Source organism: Tasmannia lanceolata, unplaced genomic scaffold, assembly GCF_043159265.1.
Source record: "Tasmannia lanceolata isolate RefF3 unplaced genomic scaffold, GAP_Taslan_0.1 ptg000012l, whole genome shotgun sequence".
Lineage (NCBI taxonomy): Eukaryota > Viridiplantae > Streptophyta > Magnoliopsida > Canellales > Winteraceae > Tasmannia > Tasmannia lanceolata.
Genome location: NW_027518689.1, coordinates 47,871,294 through 47,882,549, shown reverse-complemented (window position 1 = coordinate 47,882,549; position 11,256 = coordinate 47,871,294). Strand labels below are relative to the sequence as shown.

General features: G+C 38.5%; 1 non-coding gene across 1 annotated transcript; it reads right to left on the bottom strand.

The window, feature by feature from the left end:
* Positions 1-4,839: 4,839 nt before the first annotated feature.
* On the bottom strand, positions 4,840-5,000 carry LOC143888987 (U1 spliceosomal RNA). Its single transcript, XR_013254617.1, has one exon. It is a non-coding gene; the product is annotated as a U1 spliceosomal RNA (small nuclear RNA).
* Positions 5,001-11,256: the final 6,256 nt, after the last annotated feature.

The window sequence follows — 11,256 nt, the reverse complement described above, 5'->3', positions numbered from 1 at the left end:
TAAAAAGGGCAATGACTTCTCACCCACCACTCTTAAACTCGCTCTGCACTCCTGCTCATACTGACTTGAGTGTCGAAGGGCCTGTCCAAAGTAACACTCCGGGTTGGTCATTCCGACCTCGTTTGCTCTTTACGCAGGGCTCAGCTACTCAGCTCCCTCACCTCGGTTTCTCGGGTCCTCCAGCTCGGCTCTTACGTCATTGTCATCTGTTACCGATTTTAGGCCTAACATGACCCATATCTTGTTCTCAAGTTAAAAGGATGCCTTGCCCTTGAGATTATTGTCAACAAAATTTGTTTGTGGAGCGTTCCTTTTCAAACTACTGAAGAGACTTTTTTCAAAAAACAATGCATTCCATCGCAAAATGCATTTTCTTGCAAAAAAAAGATTAAAGTATACTTCAAGTTACTCTAAGGGCATATTTGACAACCGCGGAAATAAAATTCGCACAATATTTGTTTACTCAAGGTGACAAAAGGTAGAGAGGACCGGTGAGAGAGACTTGAGAGAACCGTGAGTGAGGAGAGTCCATGATTGGGTTGGTAAACAAAGAAAAAAAATCTCTGTTTAAAATATGAATCTTGTTTTCCCTTTTCTACCTCAAGCCCTTGCTCTTCTTACTCACCATGTCTCTAAATCTCTATCCCCCACTCTTTTGCCCTGCTCTTTACATTAGGGTCTTCTCAGTTGCTTCACTTGATTGGAAAAGGAAATCAAAATAACGTTGCAAATGGAAAGGAAATAGAAAGGAAACTCTCTAAGATGGGTGTTTAGTTGTCAGGAAATTGTAGCGAAAAATTACAAAAAATTGATTGGTGAAACACCAGATAACACAAGCAACCCTCATTGAAAAAACTGAAATAGTGTCAATTCCTCAGAAAAAATAATGGAGGAAAAAAACCAGGAAACACAAGCAACCCTCTCTGAAAAAATAAAAAACTCCAACGAAACCAAAAACCCTATTTTCAAATTGCGTCCATTCCTAAGAAAAAACCAAAAAGCAGAAATTCCAAGAGTCGATTTACACCCAAAATATAGGGTTAAACAAAAAGAAGAAGAAATAGAGACATAAAAGAGAGAGAGAGAGAGAGACTATTTCTTAGTAATTGTAGGGAACCGGTCAATAGATAGAGGAGGCTCTACGGAACTAGTCTTCAAACGAGCATCAAGAGAGAAGGAGAGTTGTGAGAGCGAGAGGCAAGACCTCGATAATGAGAGAATATTAAAAAAACTCGGCTTTCTGTCGTTGAGCAATGAAATCCCCAACTAGGGAATGCAATTGCCTCATCAGTCGACAAAGATTCCTGGCGAACTTATAAAATTGAAAATTTCCACAGAGGCTGACAGGCATTAGATACGGTTTGATAGAAAAATAAAAGTTGTTTCCACCCCATTTCCAGGCAAAGACAGCAAGTGAACAGAGGAGAACAGATATATCCCGATATTTATTTTTGGGGTTGCCAACCATGCCCAAAAAGTACAATGTTTTTGTCATTTTTTAAATTTTAGTTTCGGAATGTGTTTCGGCCCTCACAGAAACTGAAATTTTGGCCTGAATTTCGAAATTTGGTCGAAATTTTGGTAATTTCGGTCGAAATTTTGGTAATTTCGGTCGAAATTTTGGAAAAATGTTATATAATTAATAAATTTGAGATTTTTGGGTTGAATTTCTCCAAATTTTGGACGAAATATACAAAAAACCGAAATTTCGGCCGAAATCTAGTATCATTTCGAGTTTTTCCAAATTCGGTTTCAGTGTTGACTGAAATCAGTATCTTAGACTAGTAATTGAAAAATCCCATATTAGAGCTTTAATATTTGTTCTTGAAGATTAGAACTAGAAGAAAAGAGAGAAAACGTCTTGGGTGTTATTGGAGAGTGGGAGAATGTTTTTCCTAGCCCCAATCCATATAGAAAACGTCCCTATTGTGTTTTATATATTTAGTTTGGTTTCCCTATTTAATTTCCTACAATTTCTCCTTAAATCCTGCTTGATAGGAAAACTAGCTTCTTAATTTTTCCAATAAAAGAAGTAAATTTAATTGGAAATCTTTAATACTAATTTGGAAGTGTTTTCCAGAAGTGGAAACACCTTTTTCCCATTTGAAAAACGTTCTGAATTGGCTCAAATTAAATTCCTAAAAAATCTCCAAGAATCTCTCTTGCATTCTATCTTTTTCCACTTTCCCGCTATAAGCTGCTAACTGATTTTCAAGCTCATTTTTGGACTAATAGATGAAAGAATCTAGAAAATTCATAAACTAAGAAGTTGTAGCTCTTTGAAAGATATTTCCAATGAGTGTTTACACACTTAATTTGGCCAAACGGACAGTGAGTTATGACTGTTTTAGTAAAACAGGTCTATAAGTTAAATACACATTTCTTATTTAATTTTTCTAATTAAATAAACTTATTTCCTCCCATCAAATGAGATAAAATCTCTATTCATAATATTCTCTAATTTTCAAAATAACCCTAAGTTAACAATTAACTCTTTGGGTATTCCAAATGCGTCCTACGGTGTGTATACACTAAAGGAACTACGTAGATCTTTTTCCTCGCATCAAATGCGACGAATCTAGTCCGTCCGTGCAATCTAGTAAATGCGGGACCTTTATCCAAAGGATATAAATTGGTCATTCGAGTTGTGAGTGGGAACATTACAGGGATCCGACAATTGATCCTGCAAAACCCAATGATGGGCCCCAATGTGATCTTGTTCCGTAGTTAACAACTACAATCGCATTTGATCAGTGGTCTCCATCGAGACGTAACCCTGAAGATGACCGTCAAATCATCATATCCCTAATCACATTTAATATATGCAAGTCCCTTCTCCATTCCACATCTATTGAGTTGAGTCCTATGGGGAGTGGACAATTACTACCACCTGGGCCCACTCACAGTATACCTTCCAATCAAGCAATTAGGGCCTGCAAATGCATTTGCAAAATCATTTAAAAAACATGCAAGTATTTTAATAAAACATTTGATAAGCCATTTATCAAATTCGATTGGCCAAGCTATTTTATAGGCCTAATGTTCTGAACGAAACTGTAGATGATATCCCTGTAATTGGGGCGGAGAATTCCAAGTCGGGTTTCTCTATTAGCCTCGTGGGTTTGTCTAAGAATCCAGTACTACCCTCTAGTGATTCATAGAAGGACCAAGGTTAGATAGACCAAGAACTAGGCCTCGCCCACAAACAAATATGACCCCTCTAGTCTAATGATATGTAAAGGGTCATGTCTGGTAAAATAGCCTTACTAACTGCTGTCTACAGGCTATTCTAGCTTGATCCTGTTTAGTGCGCAATCACATTGTCGCACCCACTCTTCTTGCTTAGGGTCCACTACCCAAGTGACTGAGATAAGCCAGTCCACGACATGTGCATGTAGGTAAGACTGGTGCTGATTGTGTACAGGAGGAGATGCCCAATCTCGGCCCCAACCAGAAACCTTTAAGGTCTGCAAAGAACCAGGATACCATATCTCCCTACTCCCTAGGATCTGTAAATCCTCGAGCATGGTGTTCCTACTTTGCTACCTAATGACGAATATGTGACGAAAAACAAGCACATCACACATATTCAATCATTTATTACCCATTAGATGTCATGAAATATTTCCTTTAAAATTTTAATGTGACAATATATACGAAATGTACTGGCTTTTAGGCACTAACTCTAACAATTGTATCCTAGGGTTGATCTCTTAGTCCTAAAACCGTTATAGCCAATTTAATGAGGAACCCTAACCAGAGTTTTTAAAAATTGTCTGCATATACATGAGGACACCCATTAATTGATGCTATTAATTGATGGTCCAGACCATTCATTTGTTGGGCCCCACCCTTAGGATGAACTTTAACTCTTAATATGACATGGATGGCATAGTACATCCTCAACAAATCAAAAGGTTGTGATCATACATTTTAAACCTCTTAATGGTTGAGATCATCCGAATTAAATCTACTAAATCTACTTAAGTTGGGGCCTATCACATGATCAGCACCTTTCATCTGGTAAGCTCAATGAAATCTTAACCAACAGTCGACCCATCTACAAAATACTTGGCAAATGTTGGGTTTAGGTAGTGGGACCAATACCATATGGGTCCCTTATGATCTTTTATGGAATTTGTTAGGTTCCATCGCATTTCACGGAATGTCTGTTGCATGACAGAGCAGCCACCTGATGAATAATGACAAAATCCGATGAAAAGTGAGCCTATGTGGGTGCTCTCTCATGCAACAGACGTTCCGTGAAATGCCTTTGCGATGGACCCTAGCAAATCCCACAGGTATTTTTAAAATGTACCGTGGGCGATGAGCCCTCTTTATAAGAGGATCCAAGCCATTCATTTGTTGGAACCACTATAAATAGGGCATGCCTCAAAAATCATTTTCATAGGACGATCCTAACCCTTTGATCTATAGAGGTCACCTTATATAGATTGGATGGTTAGGATCATCTTATGAGCATAATTCTCAGGACAAAGATCGATATTAAGACCAATATAATAGAACCAAACAAAGTACTAACCGTTGATTGTGCTTAAGACCAAGATGATAGAATGCAAGAAGTCCTAACCGTTGATTTCTTGCTGGCAGGTTATGGGGATGGGAACCTCATTAACCAAACTCAGAAATTGTAGCTAATCTTGTTGTGGATCATTTGATGTTAATTAAATTATTTGATGAAGTAAATTAACGGTGAAGCTTCAATCATCAAATAGCAAAAACGAAGTAAATGTGTGAAGCTTCAATCATCAAATAGCAAAAACGAAGTTAATGTGTGAAGCTTCAATCATCCAATAGCAAAAAATTTCAATTTTATTGGCAGGGGCCGCGCGAACGCGTACCCCATCTATCACAAATTATGACGTCCACTCTCCCACTTGGGGAGATGGTAGAACAACTCTCCTCCAAAGTGCAATGGAGGCAGCTGCCCTAGGCAATCGGCCTTCTTGATCACCGATAGACCCCGTCCAGGTAAGTATGCTTCACCCTACTTCTTTTCTCTGTTTTATAGACTCCTACTTCCCTTTCATTTACCTCCACATCCGATGTGGTACTAAGTTCCCAAGTTTTTTTTATTGCTTGGGATTGGAAATGATACATTGGGCCCTTTTATTCACCAGGCCACCCCTTATAGTTGTAGTGTAAATTTCTACTCATAAATACGCAAGAGAGGGCTGGTCCAGGGAAGAAAAGGGGGCGAATATTTCACTTCCCCTGGGAGAGAACACCTTACTAGTGGGGCCCATCACAAGTTCAGGACCATTCATCTAGAAGGCCCCATTAAATCTTCGCCAATAGCCCACTCCTCCACAAATCACTTGGCAGAAGTTGGATTTAAGTAGCACCTTACCAATGGATGTGATCTGCCATATATTATTTAGGAATCCAAAGTTCTTACTAATTGGATGATTGGAGCCTTCCCTTTTTTTTTTATCAAGCACGAAGTCATTGGAATACAACGAGGGCACACACTACTGAGCAGTGGGTCCCATTTTGAATGATTCATTTGGTAGGCCTTGATTTGAATTCCTAATGACCCAAAAATTAAGTTAATCATGCAATTTAAACATCAACTGATGTGGATTTTTTACTGTTAAATAATAAATATGGACGTCAAAAACTTATGTATAGCAACAGTTCACATTCAGCACCTCAAAAACATTTTATTGGATGCTAGGATTGCATAATTGCCGTGTTTTTTTTTTCGGACGAGACAAATCCAAAGCAGCAATATCATAAAGACGGTTCAGATCAATAGAAGATGGGACCCACTTTGGGAGTAATGCCTTGTGGGGAATCTCTTTGTTGATGACGAAGGGGGAGAGAAATTGAATGTTGTTTTAAATCTTTATTTTTATTGGTATATCACCTTGTGTGTTGTCATCATCAAAAAGAGGAAAATTATTAGGCCAGTGGTTAAAACCTTGGCAATCTCTTCTAATCTTATTTTGATGATTCCAAACACTAGTTGATTCATTATGTTTTTACTTATGAATTTTGTGTTTAAGTTAAAGAGAGAATTCAATGAAGGAACAAAAGTCAAGGAGTGTAGATCAAGGCTTGAACTATTAATGAAGACCAAAGTGAGACAAAGGAAAGAAGAGGAGATCAATGAAGAAGATCAAGACTTGAAGATTGAAGATCAATGAAATACTCAAAGTCATAGTCTTGTATTAGATTGTATAAATCTAATACCTAAATGAAACCCAAGTTGAGGCACTCAAGGGTACCCAAAGTGGCCGTAAAAACTTAATATAATAAGGAAAATCAAGTGGACAAAAAGCCCAAGTGCCTAAGAGGGATTAAAATGAAAAAGAATAAGAAAGGCACTTGGTTGGTTGTCCATGGGCCATGGGTTTAGATAATTTTCAAATAATTTTGAAAATACTTATAACATAAAGTACTCTCCTTTAGCTTTTCATAGAGCACAAGATCATCGAAATCCGATAAGAAACGAGAGATGTCAATTTTCTAAGATTATTACACAAAATAGAAAAATTCCAGCGTTGTTGCTTGGGCTCCAGAAAAAGTGCTCGGGCATCCAAACCTGGAGATCCAAATTTTTTAAATGCCGTTGGGGGAGCCCAAAACGACTAGTTTTGACTTGATTCTTTATAAAATGGGTGTTCTCTCAATTTGGATGTTTTAAAACACTCAAAAACATGTTTTGAGCAATATTAAAGAGTGATTAACACCTTGTGCTTCAATGTGGTGAATCTTGAAGGGATTAGACTAGGCTTCAATTTGTAAATCATTTTGAGAGATTTGTTGTGGGCTTAGTAATGTATTTGCCTTGTGAGGCTTTCTTTGTTTTTTTAATTTTCTTGTTAATATTTGGCAACTGTTAGGAGATGTGGAGCCATCTTCATCGGCAAGTGGGGAGACACTGAACATCTCCAACGGCAAGTGGAGAAGACGCGAAGCCATCTCTGTTTTGTAGCTGTTTGATCTTCACCCAAGTTAAGATCAGTTCCATAAAAGCCACAAATGGTCTTTGGTGGAGTGGATGTGGGTCCGGGTTTGGACCAAACGACTATAAAAATCTATAGTGCAATCCTTCTCTCGCCCTCTCTATCTTTTATTTCCACTTAGATTTTGCTTGTTTGAATTGTGAAAATTGTTCTTTTGTCTTAATTTGTTAATTAATTTTTAAAAAGTCCAAAATTTTCTAAAACCCAATTCATCACCCTCTTGGGTTGCCATTTTCTTAGCCTTATAGTTGATTTTCATGTTCAGGTTTCCAAGATTATTTTGTTGTGACTTGTGACGTCTGTAGTTTCTAGGGTTTTAGGTTTACATGATTATTGTGTTGTGGCGTCTAGTTTCTAGAGTTTCCAGAAGATGTTTTGAATTACCCTTTGACTCTCTCCAACATTTGAGTTTCCCAATGCCATGTGTTGGCCATTGATTGGCAATCTTACAGCCGATCTCTACGTTTTGTTTTACCGTTTTTGCTAAACTGAGAGGAGCCCTTCTTGAAACGGTGGAACCAATAATGCACCCCTTCTCTACCGTTCCTAAAAGGGCTCCCTCGAGAAGGGCAGCATTAGGTAAACGCAAATCATGTGAAACCAATAATGCGCCCCTTCTCTACCGCTACTAAAAGGGCCCCCCTGTTGGTTTAGCATGCGTATAGTCCCTAAGGTGGGCCCTAACCCAAAAGAAATTAGATTAATATCATGTGGCCCCACCTATCATGGGCCCTAACCCAAAAGAAATTAGATTAATATCATGTGGCCCCACCTATCAGATATTAATTAAACTGTTAGCTAAAAGGCAGAGAAAAGAGAAAGGTACGCTTTTCTATGAGTTTTTATATGGTAGCCGACCGTCAAAATCACAAAGGCAGGGTGGCAAAACCCTGCCCTTTGATTTTTCATCTAAGTGGGAAGTCAAAAAAGGTGGTTTGACTTAGATGAAAAATCGATGAAAATCAAAAGACAGGGTTTTGCCACCCTGTCCTTGTAATTTTAACGGTCGGCCACCATATAAATTCTCGCTTTTTTACGTAGCAGCCTGCTCATTCTATAGTCGCCTTCTCTTACTGCGTTTCTTCTTGTTTTCCGATGTGGGACTTAACATCAATGAGAAAATCATGGGTGGGAAATACTCTACGGCTGCATGTGTGGAATGGGCTCTCTTTCACATAGCACACGTGTGATGAGTTGGCTGTCATATATGGAAAAAAACTATTCAGTCATAAATGGAAAATCGATGCTATTAGGCTCACACCTAAGTGGCATTTTCTGGACCCATGTGTGCCATGTGGATGCGATCAGATGCGTTGATATGAATGGCAGCCCCAGGCCCATTCAGATGCCATCAGGAACACCTTGATTGGATGATCCTATGCCCACTAATAATTAAGTCACAATTGATATTATTTTTGCAACCCTTTATCCCCCATATGTGTTGTGTTTGAGCCAAAAATTAAGATCTCCATCCATTTTTTTTTTTAATGTCGAGCTCGCCATCCAATTGGTGTTCATTAGGGCTGCAACTCGAGCCAGGTTTTACCTGACCCGCATCGACCCGACCCGAAAATAGCCTGGGTTGGGTTCAGGTTTCATGGGTTTCGGGTCGAGCAGGGTTGAGCATTCAAAAGCCCGCATGAATCTCGGGTCGAGCCGGATTTGAAGGGGCCCAACCCGAGTTACATAAGTTATAGTATGTCATTTTTTTCTATTGTTAGTTAAAAGTTAAAAGTGAAAACCCACGCACCCACTGTTATTGTTGTGAGTGTAATTTCTGCTTCTATGAGTTGAGTTGATTCAAGTGTAATGTGAGTGTAATTACATCATTGTTTGATTCAAGTGTACTGTGAGTGTAATTTCTACTTCTATGAGTTGAGTTGCCTTGCCAAACAAGAATTTTCCTTAAAAAATTGCGTCAACGTGAAAAAACCCGACCCGACCCGAGATTTATCATGGGTAGGGCCGGGTTTGGGAATCGTGGGTTTTCCGGAAAAAAACCCGACCCGACCCGACCCGAGTTGCAGACCTAGTGTTCATCACCTAACTATCTCCCAAAAGGGACGTCTTAATTTTATGAGTTCACCACTTAAGTTATAGTTATTAAGTTGTGTTCTTATTTATCAAATTTGGTACAATGTAGAACACAATAGTGATCGAGTGCATATACTAGTTAATTACCGTGAAGTGACCCATATGATCTTTGTTTTGATGTTACAAAGACTCCTTGCCCTTAAGATCAATGCCGACAAAATTTATTATTGAGTGTTCCTTTTCGAACTCATAAAGAAAAAAATCCCTCCCGCTTCCCCTCCCTCCCGCTTCCCCTCCCCCCCGCTCCCTCAGCTGGTAAACAAAGGAAAAAATCTTTGTTTAAAAAATATTTTTTGTTTTCCCTTTTCTACCTCAAGCCCATGCGCTTGTTACTCATCGAGTGTTAATATCTCTGTCTTCCCACCCCTTCGCCCATCTCTTACATTAGGGTCTTTTTAGTTGCTTCGCTACACTGAAAAAGGAAATGAAAATGAGGATGCAAATGCAAAGGAAATCCTCTGAGATTGGTGTTTAGCGATTGTAGAGGAAACCTGAAAAAAAATAATGGACAAATACCAGTAAACACAACCAACCCTCTCCAAATAAACCAAAACCAATACTGAAAAAACTGGAAGTGTCCATTTCTAAAAAAAATAGAAAAAATGATGGTGAAAAAATCAAGAAACGCAAGCAAACCTCTCTGAAAAAACCAAAAACCCAAAAAACCTATTTGCAAACAGTGTCCATTCCGAAGCAAGATCCAGAAAGTATAAATTTCAAGCGTCTATTCACACCTAAGATATAGGGTTGACATACTATTTCTTGGTAATCGTAGGGAACCATTGGACTCTAAAGGAGGCTCCCTCAAGAGAGGAGGAGAGATGTGAGGGCACGAGGCGAGACGTCAATAACAAGAGAAAATTAAAAGAAACCTGACTTTCCATCGTCGGGCAACAAAATCCCGAATGCAACTGCCACTCAGTCGACAAAGATTCTACATGGGGAAACTTATAAAATTGAAAATTTCCATGAAGAGCGACAGGACTTACATTAGACACGGTTTGATAGAAAAATAAAGGTTTTTTCCAACTCATTTCTAGGCAAACATAGCTAGTGAACAGAGGTGAAAATAAATATTCCATGATATTTATTTGGGAAATGATATTTTCACTCCCCCTATTTATCTTGGCCCAGTTTATGAGAGGATCATCCAACCCATTCATTTGTTGGACCCCTCATAAATAGGTCATGCCCCAAAAATCTTCTTCATAGGATGATCCTAACCCTCTCATTTATAGAGGTTTCTATGATGTGTCACCCTATATGGATTGGAGGGTTAGGATGATCCTATGAATATGATCTTCAGGGCACAGGTTATTTATGTTGGGGCTCAACAAATCAATGGTTTAGATCAATCCTATAGGTCAAGTATTTTTTTAAAACTCCTTATACTGTGTTTTAGATCGTCCAATAGGCCTATCAAATCAACAATCCAGATGAAATCATGATTATTCTGGCTGATCTCATTGTGTGGATGGGATATACGTTACCGGCAACCAAGCCTACGGAAAATCAACGATCAAGATCCAATGAAACAACAAAAGCTTCAATTTATATTGGCAGGGCCGCGGGAACGCGTACCACCCCCAATATGACTGTTCTTGAGTCATTGGGCATCCCTAATTGCACAGGGTTGTACCTTCTAGGCCTAGCTTTTCTTCCATTCACTCAAATTGGAGCAGGTTGATCTATACTGAACAAATAAAGAAAAGATCCTTAACTTCTTATATAAACAAGAAAATACTGATATTGATACAATTCATCAATTCCCCTCTGCAGTACTTCAGTAGATTTAGCTTCATTTTTTATAGAGTTCAGTCATAATTTAGGTTTTTTTGGAATCCCGTCCCTTGTGAAATTGTGAATACCGATAGTAAGTCATCTACTATGCAACACTTTGTAAGAAGTTATTCATCTTTTCATTTAATAGATATAGGAATGAAATGGCATATTATAAGATCAACCTCAGAGAGTAACCAAGGAGAATTAGAGAAACAGAGAAGGGAATTGGAACCATAGGATATCACAATAATGAAGAAGACCAGAATTGTAAAAATTAAGGGAATATAATAAGTGGAAAAATAATACCATTGCCAATGCTCAGGGAAAGCTTCCCAACTAGAGAGAATGAGAAATTTTGTTTCAAACAACACTCAACAGTCAATTCTAT